At 47.3% G+C, this 22,507-nt stretch overlaps 12 non-coding genes and 1 pseudogene across 12 annotated transcripts; all 13 read right to left on the reverse strand.

Moving 5' to 3' along the window:
- Positions 1 to 850: 850 nt before the first annotated feature.
- Positions 851 to 1,041, reverse strand: LOC141234858 (U2 spliceosomal RNA). The gene has a single exon (XR_012300721.1). It is a non-coding gene; the product is annotated as a U2 spliceosomal RNA (small nuclear RNA).
- A 1,115-nt stretch (positions 1,042 to 2,156) lies between these two features.
- Positions 2,157 to 2,347, reverse strand: LOC141234991 (U2 spliceosomal RNA). The gene has a single exon (XR_012300851.1). It is a non-coding gene; the product is annotated as a U2 spliceosomal RNA (small nuclear RNA).
- Positions 2,348 to 3,462: 1,115 nt separating this feature from the next.
- LOC141235337 (U2 spliceosomal RNA) lies at positions 3,463 to 3,656 on the reverse strand. Its single transcript, XR_012301180.1, has one exon. It is a non-coding gene; the product is annotated as a U2 spliceosomal RNA (small nuclear RNA).
- A 2,438-nt stretch (positions 3,657 to 6,094) lies between these two features.
- LOC141234992 (U2 spliceosomal RNA) lies at positions 6,095 to 6,285 on the reverse strand. Its single transcript, XR_012300852.1, has one exon. It is a non-coding gene; the product is annotated as a U2 spliceosomal RNA (small nuclear RNA).
- A 1,115-nt stretch (positions 6,286 to 7,400) lies between these two features.
- On the reverse strand, positions 7,401 to 7,591 carry LOC141234993 (U2 spliceosomal RNA). Its single transcript, XR_012300853.1, has one exon. It is a non-coding gene; the product is annotated as a U2 spliceosomal RNA (small nuclear RNA).
- Positions 7,592 to 8,706: 1,115 nt separating this feature from the next.
- Positions 8,707 to 8,897, reverse strand: LOC141234994 (U2 spliceosomal RNA). Its single transcript, XR_012300854.1, has one exon. It is a non-coding gene; the product is annotated as a U2 spliceosomal RNA (small nuclear RNA).
- A 1,115-nt stretch (positions 8,898 to 10,012) lies between these two features.
- On the reverse strand, positions 10,013 to 10,203 carry LOC141234996 (U2 spliceosomal RNA). The gene has a single exon (XR_012300856.1). It is a non-coding gene; the product is annotated as a U2 spliceosomal RNA (small nuclear RNA).
- Positions 10,204 to 11,318: 1,115 nt separating this feature from the next.
- LOC141235200 (U2 spliceosomal RNA) lies at positions 11,319 to 11,509 on the reverse strand. The gene has a single exon (XR_012301054.1). It is a non-coding gene; the product is annotated as a U2 spliceosomal RNA (small nuclear RNA).
- Positions 11,510 to 12,624: 1,115 nt separating this feature from the next.
- On the reverse strand, positions 12,625 to 12,817 carry LOC141235305 (U2 spliceosomal RNA). The gene has a single exon (XR_012301154.1). It is a non-coding gene; the product is annotated as a U2 spliceosomal RNA (small nuclear RNA).
- A 5,561-nt stretch (positions 12,818 to 18,378) lies between these two features.
- LOC141235366 (U2 spliceosomal RNA) lies at positions 18,379 to 18,456 on the reverse strand (annotated as a pseudogene).
- A 1,115-nt stretch (positions 18,457 to 19,571) lies between these two features.
- Positions 19,572 to 19,762, reverse strand: LOC141234997 (U2 spliceosomal RNA). The gene has a single exon (XR_012300857.1). It is a non-coding gene; the product is annotated as a U2 spliceosomal RNA (small nuclear RNA).
- Positions 19,763 to 20,877: 1,115 nt separating this feature from the next.
- On the reverse strand, positions 20,878 to 21,068 carry LOC141234998 (U2 spliceosomal RNA). The gene has a single exon (XR_012300858.1). It is a non-coding gene; the product is annotated as a U2 spliceosomal RNA (small nuclear RNA).
- A 1,115-nt stretch (positions 21,069 to 22,183) lies between these two features.
- LOC141235000 (U2 spliceosomal RNA) lies at positions 22,184 to 22,374 on the reverse strand. Its single transcript, XR_012300859.1, has one exon. It is a non-coding gene; the product is annotated as a U2 spliceosomal RNA (small nuclear RNA).
- Between the last annotated feature and the right edge of the window lie 133 nt (positions 22,375 to 22,507).

Consider the following 22,507-nt stretch of genomic DNA (forward strand, 5'->3'; position numbering starts at 1 on the left):
TGGGGTGGAACGAGCAGCTGTCTACCCTTAGCAGGAGGGCTCCTGATTACATACCTCTCCTGCTGCTGCTGCTGCTGGCTGTCCAGCAGCAGACTGAAGGTGGCTGCTGCTGTGCACAGGTATATAAAGGCTCAGAGCCTATTATGACACGCGCAGCCAGCGTTCCATTGCCACATTCCATCTACTGCAGGCAGGATACCTGGCTGGCTGAATGTCGCTGAGAAGCTCACAGAGACCGCCATAAGCAACAGTTTAACAGAATGCCACAGACTAATCAACCAAACTTTTTGGGTTGGGTTCTCTTTTATAGTCTGCAGGCATTAAATGAAAGAAGTCAGTGTTCCAGCAGAAGGAGACAACGTTTCAGAAAAGGCATTGTAGCAAACCAAAAAAGAAATTTTAAGCGCAGCAGAGTAACCAGCGCACATACCTGTTAGCTCAGGTGAGTTTAAAAGGCTGCTGTTGATAACAAGGGCATTTGCTAAATAGATGGTGTGTGTGCAACAATATACTGAAAGGTCAATTATATTGTGCAGCTTATCTCACCACCTGTAGTTATTTAGGTGAAAGCTCCAAAATGCTTGCCTAATATGTCTGTTTATCCAAAAGGAAGTAAAAAGGGAGAGCTAGAAAGATAGCATTGCATCACATTACATGGCAATGCAATGCACAGTTGCTGAAGTTGAACCAAAATGAGCTTGTAATCTGGCTTCTGCAACTTTGAACATGAAAAATCCAATGAGGAGAAGAAAAGCAAAGCCAAAGAGTCCATCCCAAAATCCGACAAACAAGCAAAATGAACAAAAAACATTGAATTCAATTCTTTCTGATTTTAGAAACTGCATTAAAGAAGGGGTGCACCGGTCCTGGAGATACTGCAATACCAGGTCAATGCGTGGAGTGGACAGAGCAAGCTCTTTTTCCATCTCCCTGTTCTAAAAATCCATTTAATATATGGTCCCCCGATAGGGGACGTATCAGATATTAAACTGATAAGAACAGATACTACACTTGATCTTAGCCAAAAGGCCGAGAAGCGATAACCAGAATTGGTTTCAAACTACGGAGCCACCCAAGGATCCTGAAAAGTCCATTTGTGGAGATGAGCTCCTGGACTCCCGTTAAGAAGACATGTTGTCAACCTCTAGATCCCTTACATGCCTGCACTTTTCGGCTTGCTGCTGCTGCAATCCACGCGTTTTAGATCTGCATAACTCCACCTCTTTAAACACAGCACCTTCACCCCCTGCTGTTCCCACCCGCCTCAACACCGTTGGAAGGGAGGAGAACCAATTAAGGCGGGGGGTGGGGTGGAACGAGCAGCTGTCTACCCTTAGCAGGAGGGCTCCTGATTACATACCTCTCCTGCTGCTGCTGCTGCTGGCTGTCCAGCAGCAGACTGAAGGTGGCTGCTGCTGTGCACAGGTATATAAAGGCTCAGAGCCTATTATGACACGCGCAGCCAGCGTTCCATTGCCACATTCCATCTACTGCAGGCAGGATACCTGGCTGGCTGAATGTCGCTGAGAAGCTCACAGAGACCGCCATAAGCAACAGTTTAACAGAATGCCACAGACTAATCAACCAAACTTTTTGGGTTGGGTTCTCTTTTATAGTCTGCAGGCATTAAATGAAAGAAGTCAGTGTTCCAGCAGAAGGAGACAACGTTTCAGAAAAGGCATTGTAGCAAACCAAAAAAGAAATTTTAAGCGCAGCAGAGTAACCAGCGCACATACCTGTTAGCTCAGGTGAGTTTAAAAGGCTGCTGTTGATAACAAGGGCATTTGCTAAATAGATGGTGTGTGTGCAACAATATACTGAAAGGTCAATTATATTGTGCAGCTTATCTCACCACCTGTAGTTATTTAGGTGAAAGCTCCAAAATGCTTGCCTAATATGTCTGTTTATCCAAAAGGAAGTAAAAAGGGAGAGCTAGAAAGATAGCATTGCATCACATTACATGGCAATGCAATGCACAGTTGCTGAAGTTGAACCAAAATGAGCTTGTAATCTGGCTTCTGCAACTTTGAACATGAAAAATCCAATGAGGAGAAGAAAAGCAAAGCCAAAGAGTCCATCCCAAAATCCGACAAACAAGCAAAATGAACAAAAAACATTGAATTCAATTCTTTCTGATTTTAGAAACTGCATTAAAGAAGGGGTGCACCGGTCCTGGAGATACTGCAATACCAGGTCAATGCGTGGAGTGGACAGAGCAAGCTCTTTTTCCATCTCCCTGTTCTAAAAATCCATTTAATATATGGTCCCCAGATAGGGGACGTATCAGATATTAAACTGATAAGAACAGATACTACACTTGATCTTAGCCAAAAGGCCGAGAAGCGATAACCAGAATTGGTTTCAAACTACGGAGCCACCCAAGGATCCTGAAAAGTCCATTTGTGGAGATGAGCTCCTGGACTCCCGTTAAGAAGACATGTTGTCAACCTCTAGATCCCTTACATGCCTGCACTTTTCGGCTTGCTGCTGCTGCAATCCACGCGTTTTAGATCTGCATAACTCCACCTCTTTAAACACAGCACCTTCACCCCCTGCTGTTCCCACCCGCCTCAACACCGTTGGAAGGGAGGAGAACCAATTAAGGCGGGGGGTGGGGTGGAACGAGCAGCTGTCTACCCTTAGCAGGAGGGCTCCTGATTACATACCTCTCCTGCTGCTGCTGCTGCTGGCTGTCCAGCAGCAGACTGAAGGTGGCTGCTGCTGTGCACAGGTATATAAAGGCTCAGAGCCTATTATGACACGCGCAGCCAGCGTTCCATTGCCACATTCCATCTACTGCAGGCAGGATACCTGGCTGGCTGAATGTCGCTGAGAAGCTCACAGAGACCGCCATAAGCAACAGTTTAACAGAATGCCACAGACTAATCAACCAAACTTTTTGGGTTGGGTTCTCTTTTATAGTCTGCAGGCATTAAATGAAAGAAGTCAGTGTTCCAGCAGAAGGAGACAACGTTTCAGAAAAGGCATTGTAGCAAACCAAAAAAGAAATTTTAAGCGCAGCAGAGTAACCAGCGCACATACCTGTTAGCTCAGGTGAGTTTAAAAGGCTGCTGTTGATAACAAGGGCATTTGCTAAATAGATGGTGTGTGTGCAACAATATACTGAAAGGTCAATTATATTGTGCAGCTTATCTCACCACCTGTAGTTATTTAGGTGAAAGCTCCAAAATGCTTGCCTAATATGTCTGTTTATCCAAAAGGAAGTAAAAAGGGAGAGCTAGAAAGATAGCATTGCATCACATTACATGGCAATGCAATGCACAGTTGCTGAAGTTGAACCAAAATGAGCTTGTAATCTGGCTTCTGCAACTTTGAACATGAAAAATCCAATGAGGAGAAGAAAAGCAAAGCCAAAGAGTCCATCCCAAAATCCGACAAACAAGCAAAATGAACAAAAAACATTGAATTCAATTCTTTCTGATTTTAGAAACTGCATTAAAGAAGGGGTGCACCGGTCCTGGAGATACTGCAATACCAGGTCAATGCGTGGAGTGGACAGAGCAAGCTCTTTTTCCATCTCCCTGTTCTAAAAATCCATTTAATATATGGTCCCCAGATAGGGGACGTATCAGATATTAAACTGATAAGAACAGATTTTTTTTTTTTTTTTTTTTTTCCAAACACTCAGAAATTAAGTTTTATAATCTTAAATCATGTATCACTAAACTCAAGATTTTAGTTCCATCATCGTGTTTAGATATTATATTTATATTTTTTCATTTGAATTAATATATATAAAGTTAAACATAACAATTCCTTTACAGTTTCAACAGTTTCCAAACAAATCACAACTGACATTACTTCACCCGGTTTCCCAAACTAAATATCCCCTTTTTCCCTTTTACTTTCCTCCCAACAAAACCCCTTAACTTCTTTTCTTCCTCCTCATGCTCTAACCGCATCTGTTCCCAATCATACTCTTCCTCATCATCTCTGAAAGTCACCACCTTCTCCAAAACTTTACCCTTTTCCTCTTTTACTTCTTTCTTTTCACCAGATACTTTCCTTGATCCACAATTTTCCTGTACCGTTACCTTTTTCTTCACCTTTAAACTTTCAACTTCTTTTCCCTGCTTATTCTCCTCTATAATTATCGCATCAACTTCCTTCTTCATTTTATCACCAATATCTTCCTTTTGTCCTCCAAAGTTCTTTTCAAAAGTTCCTTTGCTGCTTTCCATGTAACAATACCCAGAACTCCCGTTTACCATAATCCTCCCATTATGCAAATTTTCTTCTCCTGTTGTCCACACCAAAAAACGTCTCTTTCCGTTCCAAATACCAACTTTGTTCCTGTATAATTTCTGAAACTTTACCATCTTACATTTAGATTCCAAAAAAACCATTATCTCCTCTATTTCCACAAACGGATTGTCCATGTAAATTATCACACTCTTCGGTTTCCCCATGAATGATGCACTTACTCCAATTTTCCCAGAATCCTCTTCACTCCAGCATTTGAAAAAATGAATGCACTTTTCCTCAGAAACTAGAGTCACATCACAAACTTTACCTTGCTTTATTTCTTGCATACAGTAGATATCCTTCTCCAAAACTTCATGTTTCCTCAAAATTTCCAGAATCCATTTTTCTTCCAAAAAAGTTTCTTCCGTCTCCCGTTTCACAAAAAAACGTAAGCATCTCTTCTTTTTCCAAAACTCCATCTCAACAATCCGTTTTCCTTCCGTTTTTCCTTTTAATCCTCCAAATGTTGCCACCACAGCTATGTGTGGCGACAGTTGCCCCCCACAGCTATGTGTGGTGACAAGGTGATCGCCTCTCGTTGCCCAGGGACTAATCCGACTCCCTAATAGCAGCAGGGGGGTTTAGCTCCACCGATGAGTGTAGCGATCCCCCCAGGCCAAGGAGCCGGGTACCCCAAGCACCTCCCAGTCAAGACCAAGGCAGCAACCGCTAGATCACTGCACTTGATCTTAGCCAAAAGGCCGAGAAGCGATAACCAGAATTGGTTTCAAACTACGGAGCCACCCAAGGATCCTGAAAAGTCCATTTGTGGAGATGAGCTCCTGGACTCCCGTTAAGAAGACATGTTGTCAACCTCTAGATCCCTTACATGCCTGCACTTTTCGGCTTGCTGCTGCTGCAATCCACGCGTTTTAGATCTGCATAACTCCACCTCTTTAAACACAGCACCTTCACCCCCTGCTGTTCCCACCCGCCTCAACACCGTTGGAAGGGAGGAGAACCAATTAAGGCGGGGGGTGGGGTGGAACGAGCAGCTGTCTACCCTTAGCAGGAGGGCTCCTGATTACATACCTCTCCTGCTGCTGCTGCTGCTGGCTGTCCAGCAGCAGACTGAAGGTGGCTGCTGCTGTGCACAGGTATATAAAGGCTCAGAGCCTATTATGACACGCGCAGCCAGCGTTCCATTGCCACATTCCATCTACTGCAGGCAGGATACCTGGCTGGCTGAATGTCGCTGAGAAGCTCACAGAGACCGCCATAAGCAACAGTTTAACAGAATGCCACAGACTAATCAACCAAACTTTTTGGGTTGGGTTCTCTTTTATAGTCTGCAGGCATTAAATGAAAGAAGTCAGTGTTCCAGCAGAAGGAGACAACGTTTCAGAAAAGGCATTGTAGCAAACCAAAAAAGAAATTTTAAGCGCAACAGAGTAACCAGCGCACATACCTGTTAGCTCAGGTGAGTTTAAAAGGCTGCTGTTGATAACAAGGGCATTTGCTAAATAGATGGTGTGTGTGCAACAATATACTGAAAGGTCAATTATATTGTGCAGCTTATCTCACCACCTGTAGTTATTTAGGTGAAAGCTCCAAAAAGCTTGCCTAATATGTCTGTTTATCCAAAAGGAAGTAAAAAGGGAGAGCTAGAAAGATAGCATTGCATCACATTACATGGCAATGCAATGCACAGTTGCTGAAGTTGAACCAAAATGAGCTTGTAATCTGGCTTCTGCAACTTTGAACATGAAAAATCCAATGAGGAGAAGAAAAGCAAAGCCAAAGAGTCCATCCCAAAATCCGACAAACAAGCAAAATGAACAAAAAACATTGAATTCAATTCTTTCTGATTTTAGAAACTGCATTAAAGAAGGGGTGCACCGGTCCTGGAGATACTGCAATACCAGGTCAATGCGTGGAGTGGACAGAGCAAGCTCTTTTTCCATCTCCCTGTTCTAAAAATCCATTTAATATATGGTCCCCAGATAGGGGACGTATCAGATATTAAACTGATAAGAACAGATACTACACTTGATCTTAGCCAAAAGGCCGAGAAGCGATAACCAGAATTGGTTTCAAACTACGGAGCCACCCAAGGATCCTGAAAAGTCCATTTGTGGAGATGAGCTCCTGGACTCCCGTTAAGAAGACATGTTGTCAACCTCTAGATCCCTTACATGCCTGCACTTTTCGGCTTGCTGCTGCTGCAATCCACGCGTTTTAGATCTGCATAACTCCACCTCTTTAAACACAGCACCTTCACCCCCTGCTGTTCCCACCCGCCTCAACACCGTTGGAAGGGAGGAGAACCAATTAAGGCGGGGGGTGGGGTGGAACGAGCAGCTGTCTACCCTTAGCAGGAGGGCTCCTGATTACATACCTCTCCTGCTGCTGCTGCTGCTGGCTGTCCAGCAGCAGACTGAAGGTGGCTGCTGCTGTGCACAGGTATATAAAGGCTCAGAGCCTATTATGACACGCGCAGCCAGCGTTCCATTGCCACATTCCATCTACTGCAGGCAAGATACCTGGCTGGCTGAATGTCGCTGAGAAGCTCACAGAGACCGCCATAAGCAACAGTTTAACAGAATGCCACAGACTAATCAACCAAACTTTTTGGGTTGGGTTCTCTTTTATAGTCTGCAGGCATTAAATGAAAGAAGTCAGTGTTCCAGCAGAAGGAGACAACGTTTCAGAAAAGGCATTGTAGCAAACCAAAAAAGAAATTTTAAGCGCAGCAGAGTAACCAGCGCACATACCTGTTAGCTCAGGTGAGTTTAAAAGGCTGCTGTTGATAACAAGGGCATTTGCTAAATAGATGGTGTGTGTGCAACAATATACTGAAAGGTCAATTATATTGTGCAGCTTATCTCACCACCTGTAGTTATTTAGGTGAAAGCTCCAAAATGCTTGCCTAATATGTCTGTTTATCCAAAAGGAAGTAAAAAGGGAGAGCTAGAAAGATAGCATTGCATCACATTACATGGCAATGCAATGCACAGTTGCTGAAGTTGAACCAAAATGAGCTTGTAATCTGGCTTCTGCAACTTTGAACATGAAAAATCCAATGAGGAGAAGAAAAGCAAAGCCAAAGAGTCCATCCCAAAATCCGACAAACAAGCAAAATGAACAAAAAACATTGAATTCAATTCTTTCTGATTTTAGAAACTGCATTAAAGAAGGGGTGCACCGGTCCTGGAGATACTGCAATACCAGGTCAATGCGTGGAGTGGACAGAGCAAGCTCTTTTTCCATCTCCCTGTTCTAAAAATCCATTTAATATATGGTCCCCAGATAGGGGACGTATCAGATATTAAACTGATAAGAACAGATACTACACTTGATCTTAGCCAAAAGGCCGAGAAGCGATAACCAGAATTGGTTTCAAACTACGGAGCCACCCAAGGATCCTGAAAAGTCCATTTGTGGAGATGAGCTCCTGGACTCCCGTTAAGAAGACATGTTGTCAACCTCTAGATCCCTTACATGCCTGCACTTTTCGGCTTGCTGCTGCTGCAATCCACGCGTTTTAGATCTGCATAACTCCACCTCTTTAAACACAGCACCTTCACCCCCTGCTGTTCCCACCCGCCTCAACACCGTTGGAAGGGAGGAGAACCAATTAAGGCGGGGGGTGGGGTGGAACGAGCAGCTGTCTACCCTTAGCAGGAGGGCTCCTGATTACATACCTCTCCTGCTGCTGCTGCTGCTGGCTGTCCAGCAGCAGACTGAAGGTGGCTGCTGCTGTGCACAGGTATATAAAGGCTCAGAGCCTATTATGACACGCGCAGCCAGCGTTCCATTGCCACATTCCATCTACTGCAGGCAGGATACCTGGCTGGCTGAATGTCGCTGAGAAGCTCACAGAGACCGCCATAAGCAACAGTTTAACAGAATGCCACAGACTAATCAACCAAACTTTTTGGGTTGGGTTCTCTTTTATAGTCTGCAGGCATTAAATGAAAGAAGTCAGTGTTCCAGCAGAAGGAGACAACGTTTCAGAAAAGGCATTGTAGCAAACCAAAAAAGAAATTTTAAGCGCAACAGAGTAACCAGCGCACATACCTGTTAGCTCAGGTGAGTTTAAAAGGCTGCTGTTGATAACAAGGGCATTTGCTAAATAGATGGTGTGTGTGCAACAATATACTGAAAGGTCAATTATATTGTGCAGCTTATCTCACCACCTGTAGTTATTTAGGTGAAAGCTCCAAAAAGCTTGCCTAATATGTCTGTTTATCCAAAAGGAAGTAAAAAGGGAGAGCTAGAAAGATAGCATTGCATCACATTACATGGCAATGCAATGCACAGTTGCTGAAGTTGAACCAAAATGAGCTTGTAATCTGGCTTCTGCAACTTTGAACATGAAAAATCCAATGAGGAGAAGAAAAGCAAAGCCAAAGAGTCCATCCCAAAATCCGACAAACAAGCAAAATGAACAAAAAACATTGAATTCAATTCTTTCTGATTTTAGAAACTGCATTAAAGAAGGGGTGCACCGGTCCTGGAGATACTGCAATACCAGGTCAATGCGTGGAGTGGACAGAGCAAGCTCTTTTTCCATCTCCCTGTTCTAAAAATCCATTTAATATATGGTCCCCAGATAGGGGACGTATCAGATATTAAACTGATAAGAACAGATACTACACTTGATCTTAGCCAAAAGGCCGAGAAGCGATAACCAGAATTGGTTTCAAACTACGGAGCCACCCAAGGATCCTGAAAAGTCCATTTGTGGAGATGAGCTCCTGGACTCCCGTTAAGAAGACATGTTGTCAACCTCTAGATCCCTTACATGCCTGCACTTTTCGGCTTGCTGCTGCTGCAATCCACGCGTTTTAGATCTGCATAACTCCACCTCTTTAAACACAGCACCTTCACCCCCTGCTGTTCCCACCCGCCTCAACACCGTTGGAAGGGAGGAGAACCAATTAAGGCGGGGGGTGGGGTGGAACGAGCAGCTGTCTACCCTTAGCAGGAGGGCTCCTGATTACATACCTCTCCTGCTGCTGCTGCTGCTGGCTGTCCAGCAGCAGACTGAAGGTGGCTGCTGCTGTGCACAGGTATATAAAGGCTCAGAGCCTATTATGACACGCGCAGCCAGCGTTCCATTGCCACATTCCATCTACTGCAGGCAGGATACCTGGCTGGCTGAATGTCGCTGAGAAGCTCACAGAGACCGCCATAAGCAACAGTTTAACAGAATGCCACAGACTAATCAACCAAACTTTTTGGGTTGGGTTCTCTTTTATAGTCTGCAGGCATTAAATGAAAGAAGTCAATGTTCCAGCAGAAGGAGACAACGTTTCAGAAAAGGCATTGTAGCAAACCAAAAAAGAAATTTTAAGCGCAGCAGAGTAACCAGCGCACATACCTGTTAGCTCAGGTGAGTTTAAAAGGCTGCTGTTGATAACAAGGGCATTTGCTAAATAGATGGTGTGTGTGCAACAATATACTGAAAGGTCAATTATATTGTGCAGCTTATCTCACCACCTGTAGTTATTTAGGTGAAAGCTCCAAAATGCTTGCCTAATATGTCTGTTTATCCAAAAGGAAGTAAAAAGGGAGAGCTAGAAAGATAGCATTGCATCACATTACATGGCAATGCAATGCACAGTTGCTGAAGTTGAACCAAAATGAGCTTGTAATCTGGCTTCTGCAACTTTGAACATGAAAAATCCAATGAGGAGAAGAAAAGCAAAGCCAAAGAGTCCATCCCAAAATCCGACAAACAAGCAAAATGAACAAAAAACATTGAATTCAATTCTTTCTGATTTTAGAAACTGCATTACAAAAGGGGTGCACCGGTCCTGGAGATACTGCAATACCAGGTCAATGCGTGGAGTGGACAGAGCAAGCTCTTTTTCCATCTCCCTGTTCTAAAAATCCATTTAATATATGGTCCCCAGATAGGGGACGTATCAGATATTAAACTGATAAGAACAGATACTACACTTGATCTTAGCCAAAAGGCCGAGAAGCGATAACCAGAATTGGTTTCAAACTACGGAGCCACCCAAGGATCCTGAAAAGTCCATTTGTGGAGATGAGCTCCTGGACTCCCGTTAAGAAGACATGTTGTCAACCTCTAGATCCCTTACATGCCTGCACTTTTCGGCTTGCTGCTGCTGCAATCCACGCGTTTTAGATCTGCATAACTCCACCTCTTTAAACACAGCACCTTCACCCCCTGCTGTTCCCACCCGCCTCAACACCGTTGGAAGGGAGGAGAACCAATTAAGGCGGGGGGTGGGGTGGAACGAGCAGCTGTCTACCCTTAGCAGGAGGGCTCCTGATTACATACCTCTCCTGCTGCTGCTGCTGCTGGCTGTCCAGCAGCAGACTGAAGGTGGCTGCTGCTGTGCACAGGTATATAAAGGCTCAGAGCCTATTATGACACGCGCAGCCAGCGTTCCATTGCCACATTCCATCTACTGCAGGCAAGATACCTGGCTGGCTGAATGTCGCTGAGAAGCTCACAGAGACCGCCATAAGCAACAGTTTAACAGAATGCCACAGACTAATCAACCAAACTTTTTGGGTTGGGTTCTCTTTTATAGTCTGCAGGCATTAAATGAAAGAAGTCAGTGTTCCAGCAGAAGGAGACAACGTTTCAGAAAAGGCATTGTAGCAAACCAAAAAAGAAATTTTAAGCGCAGCAGAGTAACCAGCGCACATACCTGTTAGCTCAGGTGAGTTTAAAAGGCTGCTGTTGATAACAAGGGCATTTGCTAAATAGATGGTGTGTGTGCAACAATATACTGAAAGGTCAATTATATTGTGCAGCTTATCTCACCACCTGTAGTTATTTAGGTGAAAGCTCCAAAATGCTTGCCTAATATGTCTGTTTATCCAAAAGGAAGTAAAAAGGGAGAGCTAGAAAGATAGCATTGCATCACATTACATGGCAATGCAATGCACAGTTGCTGAAGTTGAACCAAAATGAGCTTGTAATCTGGCTTCTGCAACTTTGAACATGAAAAATCCAATGAGGAGAAGAAAAGCAAAGCCAAAGAGTCCATCCCAAAATCCGACAAACAAGCAAAATGAACAAAAAACATTGAATTCAATTCTTTCTGATTTTAGAAACTGCATTACAGAAGGGGTGCACCAGTCCTGGAGATACTGCAATACCAGGTCAATGCGTGGAGTGGACAGAGCAAGCTCTTTTTCCATCTCCCTGTTCTAAAAATCCATTTAATATATGGTCCCCAGATAGGGGACGTATCAGATATTAAACTGATAAGAACAGATACTACACTTGATCTTAGCCAAAAGGCCGAGAAGCGATAACCAGAATTGGTTTCAAACTACGGAGCCACCCAAGGATCCTGAAAAGTCCATTTGTGGAGATGAGCTCCTGGACTCCCGTTAAGAAGACATGTTGTCAACCTCTAGATCCCTTACATGCCTGCACTTTTCGGCTTGCTGCTGCTGCAATCCACGCGTTTTAGATCTGCATAACTCCACCTCTTTAAACACAGCACCTTCACCCCCTGCTGTTCCCACCCGCCTCAACACCGTTGGAAGGGAGGAGAACCAATTAAGGCGGGGGGTGGGGTGGAACGAGCAGCTGTCTACCCTTAGCAGGAGGGCTCCTGATTACATACCTCTCCTGCTGCTGCTGCTGCTGGCTGTCCAGCAGCAGACTGAAGGTGGCTGCTGCTGTGCACAGGTATATAAAGGCTCAGAGCCTATTATGACACGCGCAGCCAGCGTTCCATTGCCACATTCCATCTACTGCAGGCAGGATACCTGGCTGGCTGAATGTCGCTGAGAAGCTCACAGAGACCGCCATAAGCAACAGTTTAACAGAATGCCACAGACTAATCAACCAAACTTTTTGGGTTGGGTTCTCTTTTATAGTCTGCAGGCATTAAATGAAAGAAGTCAGTGTTCCAGCAGAAGGAGACAACGTTTCAGAAAAGGCATTGTAGCAAACCAAAAAAGAAATTTTAAGCGCAGCAGAGTAACCAGCGCACATACCTGTTAGCTCAGGTGAGTTTAAAAGGCTGCTGTTGATAACAAGGGCATTTGCTAAATAGATGGTGTGTGTGCAACAATATACTGAAAGGTCAATTATATTGTGCAGCTTATCTCACCACCTGTAGTTATTTAGGTGAAAGCTCCAAAATGCTTGCCTAATATGTCTGTTTATCCAAAAGGAAGTAAAAAGGGAGAGCTAGAAAGATAGCATTGCATCACATTACATGGCAATGCAATGCACAGTTGCTGAAGTTGAACCAAAATGAGCTTGTAATCTGGCTTCTGCAACTTTGAACATGAAAAATCCAATGAGGAGAAGAAAAGCAAAGCCAAAGAGTCCATCCCAAAATCCGACAAACAAGCAAAATGAACAAAAAACATTGAATTCAATTCTTTCTGATTTTAGAAACTGCATTAAAGAAGGGGTGCACCGGTCCTGGAGATACTGCAATACCAGGTCAATGCGTGGAGTGGACAGAGCAAGCTCTTTTTCCATCTCCCTGTTCTAAAAATCCATTTAATATATGGTCCCCCGATAGGGGACGTATCAGATATTAAACTGATAAGAACAGATTTTTTGATTGAATATATCTTTTATTAGCACAAAAAATAAGTTAACAGACAGTGTACAGTGCCGCAGCCCAGTACACACAGAATTCTACATCATATTTACATAGCATGAGGATACGACGCACTAACTAGACACATCACACCCCTATGCTACACAAAACACTCAATCTGAAAGAAAAAGCATGTCAATCAATACAGTACGACGAACTGTGATAAGGGATGGGGATTGGGAAAAAGGGGATGGGGAGGGGAAAATCACAGGCCCGAAGCTTTATTGAAAGACAAGACACATAAGGGGAGAGGGGGAGGAGGGGTTTAGTCCTCATCCTCGTCCTCCGGACCGTCCATGATGGAATAGTCTCTGAGCAGGCTGTGGATCAGCCTGCGGCAGTCCTGGATGGACATCCTCTCCCTCCTCAAGATGAGCCGGTTCCTGGCGACCCAAACGGCATCCTTGAAGCAGTTCATAAGGCGCCAAGCCTCCTGGATGGCTCCGACGGTATGAACCCCAGGGAAGAGTCCGTAAAGCACAGAATGGTGCGATAGGCTCGCCCTGGGGACAGAGTTCCTCAGGTCGTCCTCAAGTGCAGTCAATAGGCGCTGTGCAAATCCGCAGTCCCAAAAAGTGTGCAAAGATGTTTCCTCCACGAAGGGGCACCTTGGGCAGTACCGGGTCTTGCACAGGTTCCGGGCATGCATGAATGACCGGACGGGCAGTCCGCCCTGAATTGCCATCCACGACAAGTCCTTGTGCCCGTTGGTCAGCCTGTCAGACGACACATTTGTCCACACAGTCTCCAGCGTGTCCTGGTGAAGTCCTGTGATGTTCTCCACGTCATCCTTGGCTCTGATTAGCTTGTGGATAGTTTTGGGCTTCCACAAGTCGGGCTTGAGTCCCTCCAGTTGATGCTCCCCCACAAATCGAACGACGTCTCCGTAGAACCATGGCGTCGTCCAGTTGTAGGGGAAGGAGCTGTCCCACTTGTCCCAGCCGAGTCGCCTCCAAAGAGGAAGCAGGAAGAAGCGAGACATGGACCTGCCCGCGGAGCCATTCTTGACTTGCAAAGTCCGGCGGACACAATCACACACAAAAGAGGATCGCAGGAGGGTGGGGATATCTGGAACGCCCTTCCCACCCTTGCGAGGCTCCTTGTACATGACGGCCCGCCTGACTCTGTCCATCTTGGATCCCCAGACAAAGTGAAACACTGTCCTGGTAATGGCCCTGCACACAGTGACGTGTGGGGGCCAGGCCTGCGCCGTGTACTGCAAGACGGGCAGGACCTCATTACGCAGGACGAGTGCCTTACCCTCACAAGTGAGGTGTCTGAGGCTCCAGAGTCCGATCCGTTGCTTCACCTTGGCCAAGCGTTCTTGCCAGGACTTGAGGGCCGCTCCTTCCTTCCCGAACCAGACTCCCAGCACCTTGAGGAAATCCGGTTGAATGTTGAAGGGGAAGGGGGCGGAGGAGGCCGGCTGCCAATCCCCGAAGAGCATGGCTTCCGACTTCCTGCAGTTGACTTTGGCCCCTGAAGCCCGGCCGAACCTCTCACACGTCTGGACGAGGGCGTCGACTGAACCACGATCAGCGCAGAAGACGGTGACGTCGTCCATGTAGAGCGAGCACTTGACCTCGTGTCGTCCCGGACCCGGTGCGGTGATCCCTCTGATCTCTCCATTCTGCCGGATAGCCTCTGCGAAGAGTTCTATAACACAAACAAAAAGAAGAGGTGATAGAGGGCAGCCTTGTCTGACCCCAGAGAGGACAGGGAAGGGGTCAGTCTTCCAGCCGTTCACCAACACCGAGCTGTGGATATCAAAATACATCAGACGGACATACGAACAAAACATGTTACCCAAACCTAACCGGTGCAGAGCTCGGCCCATGAACTCGTGGGAAACCCGGTCGAAGGCCTTCTCCTGATCCAAGGAGACCAGGGCCGCGTGTGCGCGGCGGACCTTGATGTACTCGACCGTGTCCCGCACGAGAGCGAGGCTGTCTGCGATGCGACGTCCAGGGATGCCGCAGGTCTGGTCCGGGTGGATGATCCGTCCGATGACCGTCTTAAGTCGTGTCGCCATCGTCTTGGCCAGGATCTTGTAGTCCACGTTGAGCAGAGTGATGGGACGCCAATTCCTCAGGTCGCACCTCTCTCCCTTCCGCTTGTACAGGATCGTGACCATTCCTTCCCTCAAAGATGGAGGCATTCTACCCTCCACCACCATCTCCTCGTACAGGTCCAACAGGTCCGGACAGATGAGGTCTCCCAGCGCTACATAGAGCTCCGCTGGAAGACCATCACTGCCCGGGGTCCTGCCGGTCCTAAAGGATTTAGCGGCAGAGAGCAATTCGCCCACCATCAGAGGTTTGTCCAAGGCTGCCGTGCCTGCAGGATCAAGATGGTTAGTGATACCTGACAGGAACTTAGCAGCGTCGGGGTCGGTAGTCTTGTGGGAGTAGAGTTCACTGTAGAAGTCGCTGACGACCCTCATCACGTCCTCCTTCCCACGTCGCATGTTTCCGCTCTCGTCTCGCAGCTCGTTCAGGGGCGTGTGACCGGCATGAAGTTTCCTGAAAAAGAATGAGTTACATTTCTCACCCTTCTCCAGATTCTCCACTTTGGAACGGAAGACGATTCGCTTGGACTCATCCTCAAAGTGCCTTTTCAGGCTCTTCTTGGTCTCCTCCAGCTCCTCCCTCACGTCCCAGCCCCAGTGAAGAAGGTCCTGCAGCGACCGCAGCTCGCGCTGCAGCTCTCTGAAGTCCCTCCTCTTCTCACACGCCTGTTGTCGACCCTTGGCCTGAAAGAAACAGCGAAACTCAAGTTTAACATATTCCCACCAATCAGAGACTGTTTGGAAGCTACCCTTGTAGGACTGCCACATTGCGTAGGCTGCTCTCAGCTCCTCCACGACTTCATCCTGAGCCAGCAGAGCACAATTCAGCTTCCAGGAGCCGGGGCCGGACGGAAAACCGTCGCCGAGGACACCTTGTAAGTGAATGGCTCTGTGGTCGGAGAAGAAGCAGGAGACCATCGAGTGCCTACTCTGCCTGACTGCCCGAGAGGTGAACACAAAGTCAATCCTGGAGCGGAGTGAGCCATCGGGTCGGCTCCACGAATAGTTCGTGGAGCCTCTCCCCATGGAGCCCACCACGTCCTGAAGAGAGGCCTCGGTTACCATCTCGATGAGCAGCTTGGACGTGATGTCCAACTTGGCAGATGTGCCAGAACTACGACCATCCTCCTCGATGGGGCAGTTGAAATCCCCGGCCATCACTAAGGTCCTGGTGGTGGCAAGCTGAAGCCGCAGGGTCTGGAAAAGCTCCAAACGCTCATTCTTCAGTGGGGACGCATACACGTTGATGAACCTGACAGGTTCTCCCGCCCAGTTGCCATCTACAACAAGAGCCCTGCCGCAGATGAGCTCCTGGACGGACTCAAGCGTGAATGCGCCCCCCCTGATCAGAATTGCGACCCCCGCAGACTTGCAGTCACCCCCACCGGACCAGTAGGATGGACCGTGGGACCACTCCCTGGCCAGATGTTTGAAGGACCTAGAGGAGGGAAGGGAACATTCCTTCAACATATAAACATCACACAACTGGGAAGTAAGGAAGGCATAAATAGTCTGACGTCTGAACTTGTCCTTGATGCTCCTGACATTAATGGAAAATAAGTTAATATTAGCCATCATGTAGGGAAAAAAGAAAAAGTTAGCGCAGGCAATACACCTTAGTTACCACTCCGGTCGGGTGGTCCCTCGTCGGTGTTGACTGCTGGTGACGGGATCACCAGCAGGCCCTCTTCCTCCATCTGGTCAAGCAGCGCGGCCTCGATCTCGGCGACCACCAGTTCCTCCTCTTCTGGCTCGGCCACCAGGGTCTCAACCATGTGTTCCATCTCTTCTGGCTCAGGGAGGGTATCCTCCTTTTCGCCTACGAAATCCAGAATCTTCTTTTTGGAGGATTCAGTAGCAGGGCTGTCCTCCACCTTCCTCTTTCCCCGGGTTGGAACTGGGGAGACAAGAAGGGGAAAATCCTCCTCGGAATAGATAGCGGCGGGTGGAGGAAAGGTTAATTCCACCGCTACCATGGTCTGGGGAGGGAGAGTGGCTGCCGGGGCAGGGGAAAGGACACCTGCTGAGGAGTAGGGGAAGGAGGAAGAGGAAGTGGAATCCTCAGCAGGGGTGGCCGGGGTGGGGGGGAATTGGACGGGGGTGGCAGGGGGAGGGATCGAGAGAGGGGTGACAGAACTCTTACCCTCCTTTGACTTTTTCTTCTGCTTCGGAGCTGCTGGGACTGTCGCTGGGGCTTTGGCCACCGACTCCTTGACCGCTTTGGCCTTGGTCGTCTCGGCCTTGGCCGCTGGGGCCTTGGTCGTCGCGTCCTTGACCTTCACAGGCCTGGTCGTCGGGGCCTTGTCCTCCGTAGCTGGGGTCGTCGCAACCACCGATGCCCAGGATCTCTCACGCTTGGGGCAATCCTTGTACAGATGAGCCGCCAGCCCACACAGGTTGCAGGATGTCTTCTTCGGGCAGTCCTTCGAGCTGTGTCCCGTCACTCGACAAATCCTGCAGGCATCCTCCTTGCAGTCCTTCATCTCGTGGCCGTTCTTGCCGCATCTCCTGCAGTTCCGCGGCATGTCCGGGTAATAGATGAGGCCGTAGGAGTTGCCCAGGGAGAATGTCGGGGGCAGGTGCCGAAGTCCGTCTGAGTACGCCAGGTCCCTGTGAAGTCTAACGGTCACCGACCACTTACCTGTCCAGAAGCCGAGTCCATTCAGGATGTGAGAGGGTTCCTTCACAACCAAACAGAAGCGTCTCAGGAAGGTACAGATGTCTTGGCCTGGGGTGTGCGGGTTGCGCATGGAGACCGTGATCCTCCTTTCGTCCCTCTGGATAGGGCAGCTACCTGTAAAGGCAGAGAAAGAATTATCCGGTCCTTTTGCGCTTACCATTTCCCAGAACCTCCTGCAGGTGTTCACAGTGGCGAAGGTGACGAAGAAGATCCCCGTCAAGAAGGTCTGGATGCTGAGGGTGTCCGACCTGGAGAAGCCTCGATCCAGCAGCATCTTCTGGCAGAACACGTCCGAGGACATGTCCGGCACCCTCCCATCCACTTCCTTCAGCTTTAGGGCCACCGTCTGCCGCATCCATGGCTCCAGGGCTGGAGCTTCGTGGCGGGGCTTCTGGGGTCCCTTCTGCTGGCCAGTCGTGGAGGCAGAGTCCTTGGGGTCAGAATCGGCTCCTGGCTGGGCCCTCCTGGCTGTCCCCTGCTCCAGGCTCTTCTTTTCGGCCTTCCTCGCAGCGCTTGCCATGGCTTTCCTCCTGCAGTTACTTCTTGGAGCTGGATCTGGAACTCTTCCCGGAATGGGTGGAGCTATGCAGATTCTTCTCCCGTCGTGTTCTGGACAAATTCCCCGAAAGGTCTTTGTCTCGATGATTTTCTTCCTCGAAGATTCCACAGGACAGCCCGATTCTTCTCCGAGTCTTCGTCTTCTTCTGGTTTCTTTAGAGCTTCTTCCTCCCACCGATATCCGCCTTCCTTCTCCGATGTCAGCTGGGCTCCGAAGCTCTTCTCCTTCCGAGTTCGATCGCTCTCGTCAAGTGTAGATCGTAGCTCTTGTGTTCTTAAAAGAACAGATACTACACTTGATCTTAGCCAAAAGGCCGAGAAGCGATAACCAGAATTGGTTTCAAACTACGGAGCCACCCAAGGATCCTGAAAAGTCCATTTGTGGAGATGAGCTCCTGGACTCCCGTTAAGAAGACATGTTGTCAACCTCTAGATCCCTTACATGCCTGCACTTTTCGGCTTGCTGCTGCTGCAATCCACGCGTTTTAGATCTGCATAACTCCACCTCTTTAAACACAGCACCTTCACCCCCTGCTGTTCCCACCCGCCTCAACACCGTTGGAAGGGAGGAGAACCAATTAAGGCGGGGGGTGGGGTGGAACGAGCAGCTGTCTACCCTTAGCAGGAGGGCTCCTGATTACATACCTCTCCTGCTGCTGCTGCTGCTGGCTGTCCAGCAGCAGACTGAAGGTGGCTGCTGCTGTGCACAGGTATATAAAGGCTCAGAGCCTATTATGACACGCGCAGCCAGCGTTCCATTGCCACATTCCATCTACTGCAGGCAGGATACCTGGCTGGCTGAATGTCGCTGAGAAGCTCACAGAGACCGCCATAAGCAACAGTTTAACAGAATGCCACAGACTAATCAACCAAACTTTTTGGGTTGGGTTCTCTTTTATAGTCTGCAGGCATTAAATGAAAGAAGTCAGTGTTCCAGCAGAAGGAGACAACGTTTCAGAAAAGGCATTGTAGCAAACCAAAAAAGAAATTTTAAGCGCAGCAGAGTAACCAGCGCACATACCTGTTAGCTCAGGTGAGTTTAAAAGGCTGCTGTTGATAACAAGGGCATTTGCTAAATAGATGGTGTGTGTGCAACAATATACTGAAAGGTCAATTATATTGTGCAGCTTATCTCACCACCTGTAGTTATTTAGGTGAAAGCTCCAAAATGCTTGCCTAATATGTCTGTTTATCCAAAAGGAAGTAAAAAGGGAGAGCTAGAAAGATAGCATTGCATCACATTACATGGCAATGCAATGCACAGTTGCTGAAGTTGAACCAAAATGAGCTTGTAATCTGGCTTCTGCAACTTTGAACATGAAAAATCCAATGAGGAGAAGAAAAGCAAAGCCAAAGAGTCCATCCCAAAATCCGACAAACAAGCAAAATGAACAAAAAACATTGAATTCAATTCTTTCTGATTTTAGAAACTGCATTAAAGAAGGGGTGCACCGGTCCTGGAGATACTGCAATACCAGGTCAATGCGTGGAGTGGACAGAGCAAGCTCTTTTTCCATCTCCCTGTTCTAAAAATCCATTTAATATATGGTCCCCAGATAGGGGACGTATCAGATATTAAACTGATAAGAACAGATACTACACTTGATCTTAGCCAAAAGGCCGAGAAGCGATAACCAGAATTGGTTTCAAACTACGGAGCCACCCAAGGATCCTGAAAAGTCCATTTGTGGAGATGAGCTCCTGGACTCCCGTTAAGAAGACATGTTGTCAACCTCTAGATCCCTTACATGCCTGCACTTTTCGGCTTGCTGCTGCTGCAATCCACGCGTTTTAGATCTGCATAACTCCACCTCTTTAAACACAGCACCTTCACCCCCTGCTGTTCCCACCCGCCTCAACACCGTTGGAAGGGAGGAGAACCAATTAAGGCGGGGGGTGGGGTGGAACGAGCAGCTGTCTACCCTTAGCAGGAGGGCTCCTGATTACATACCTCTCCTGCTGCTGCTGCTGCTGGCTGTCCAGCAGCAGACTGAAGGTGGCTGCTGCTGTGCACAGGTATATAAAGGCTCAGAGCCTATTATGACACGCGCAGCCAGCGTTCCATTGCCACATTCCATCTACTGCAGGCAGGATACCTGGCTGGCTGAATGTCGCTGAGAAGCTCACAGAGACCGCCATAAGCAACAGTTTAACAGAATGCCACAGACTAATCAACCAAACTTTTTGGGTTGGGTTCTCTTTTATAGTCTGCAGGCATTAAATGAAAGAAGTCAGTGTTCCAGCAGAAGGAGACAACGTTTCAGAAAAGGCATTGTAGCAAACCAAAAAAGAAATTTTAAGCGCAGCAGAGTAACCAGCGCACATACCTGTTAGCTCAGGTGAGTTTAAAAGGCTGCTGTTGATAACAAGGGCATTTGCTAAATAGATGGTGTGTGTGCAACAATATACTGAAAGGTCAATTATATTGTGCAGCTTATCTCACCACCTGTAGTTATTTAGGTGAAAGCTCCAAAATGCTTGCCTAATATGTCTGTTTATCCAAAAGGAAGTAAAAAGGGAGAGCTAGAAAGATAGCATTGCATCACATTACATGGCAATGCAATGCACAGTTGCTGAAGTTGAACCAAAATGAGCTTGTAATCTGGCTTCTGCAACTTTGAACATGAAAAATCCAATGAGGAGAAGAAAAGCAAAGCCAAAGAGTCCATCCCAAAATCCGACAAACAAGCAAAATGAACAAAAAACATTGAATTCAATTCTTTCTGATTTTAGAAACTGCATTAAAGAAGGGGTGCACCGGTCCTGGAGATACTGCAATACCAGGTCAATGCGTGGAGTGGACAGAGCAAGCTCTTTTTCCATCTCCCTGTTCTAAAAATCCATTTAATATATGGTCCCCAGATAGGGGACGTATCAGATATTAAACTGATAAGAACAGATACTACACTTGATCTTAGCCAAAAGGCCGAGAAGCGATAACCAGAATTGGTTTCAAACTACGGAGCCACCCAAGGATCCTGAAAAGTCCATTTGTGGAGATGAGCTCCTGGACTCCCGTTAAGAAGACATGTTGTCAACCTCTAGATCCCTTACATGCCTGCACTTTTCGGCTTGCTGCTGCTGCAATCCACGCGTTTTAGATCTGCATAACTCCACCTCTTTAAACACAGCACCTTCACCCCCTGCTGTTCCCACCCGCCTCAACACCGTTGGAAGGGAGGAGAACCAATTAAGGCGGGGGGTGGGGTGGAACGAGCAGCTGTCTACCCTTAGCAGGAGGGCTCCTGATTACATACCTCTCCTGCTGCTGCTGCTGCTGGCTGTCCAGCAGCAGACTGAAGGTGGCTGCTGCTGTGCACAGGTGTATAAAGGCTCAGAGCCTATTATGACACGCGCAGCCAGCGTTCCATTGCCACATTCCATCTACTGCAGGCAGGATACCTGGCTGGCTGAATGTCGCTGAGAAGCTCACAGAGACCGCCATAAGCAACAGTTTAACAGAATGCCACAGACTAATCAACCAAACTTTTTGGGTTGGGTTCTCTTTTATAGTCTGCAGGCATTAAATGAAAGAAGTCAGTGTTCCAGCAGAAGGAGACAACGTTTCAGAAAAGGCATTGTAGCAAACCAAAAAAGAAATTTTAAGCGCAACAGAGTAACCAGCGCACATACCTGTTAGCTCAGGTGAGTTTAAAAGGCTGCTGTTGATAACAAGGGCATTTGCTAAATAGATGGTGTGTGTGCAACAATATACTGAAAGGTCAATTATATTGTGCAGCTTATCTCACCACCTGTAGTTATTTAGGTGAAAGCTCCAAAAAGCTTGCCTAATATGTCTGTTTATCCAAAAGGAAGTAAAAAGGGAGAGCTAGAAAGATAGCATTGCATCACATTACATGGCAATGCAATGCACAGTTGCTGAAGTTGAACCAAAATGAGCTTGTAATCTGGCTTCTGCAACTTTGAACATGAAAAATCCAATGAGGAGAAGAAAAGCAAAGCCAAAGAGTCCATCCCAAAATCCGACAAACAAGCAAAATGAACAAAAAACATTGAATTCAATTCTTTCTGATTTTAGAAACTGCATTAAAGAAGGGGTGCACCGGTCCTGGAGATACTGCAATACCAGGTCAATGCGTGGAGTGGACAGAGCAAGCTCTTTTTCCATCTCCCTGTTCTAAAAATCCATTTAATATATGGTCCCCAGATAGGGGACGTATCAGATATTAAACTGATAAGAACAGATACTACACTTGATCTTAGCCAAAAGGCCGAGAAGCGATAACCAGAATTGGTTTCAAACTACGGAGCCACCCAAGGATCCTGAAAAGTCCATTTGTGGAGATGAGCTCCTGGACTCCCGTTAAGAAGACATGTTGTCAACCTCTAGATCCCTTACATGCCTGCACTTTTCGG

This window comes from Phyllobates terribilis, unplaced genomic scaffold (assembly GCF_046119375.1).
Source record: "Phyllobates terribilis strain yellow unplaced genomic scaffold, ASM4611937v1 Scaffold_650__1_contigs__length_881393, whole genome shotgun sequence".
NCBI lineage: Eukaryota > Metazoa > Chordata > Amphibia > Anura > Dendrobatidae > Phyllobates > Phyllobates terribilis.